Here is a 324-nt window from a genome sequence, read left to right on the forward strand (position 1 = left end):
TTCCTGCATGTCTGAACCTTGGGGGTCTTCAATAACCCCTTTTCGTCAAAAATGCTTACAATCTGGACACTTGTTCCATAGTCACGGTGTTGAATCCTAAAAACATTTTCAGCTACGTCTCCATCAGTTCCACCGTGATTTTGACAGAAAGTGGCTGCATTTTGGGATCAATATTTTGGGAAAATCAGTGCTATGTTAGCAAACACGGCTACACCTTCAGTCGTGACGCCATATACCTTGTGATCAAAACCAGCATCAAATCTGAAACTGATAAATGCATGTAAGATTGGGTAACCACGGTGAGCGCCCCGCTTCGTGATCCGA

The sequence above is a fragment of the Plasmopara halstedii genome (assembly GCF_900000015.1).
Source record: "Plasmopara halstedii genome assembly, contig: Scaffold_3109, whole genome shotgun sequence".
In the NCBI taxonomy this organism is placed as follows: domain Eukaryota; phylum Oomycota; class Peronosporomycetes; order Peronosporales; family Peronosporaceae; genus Plasmopara; species Plasmopara halstedii.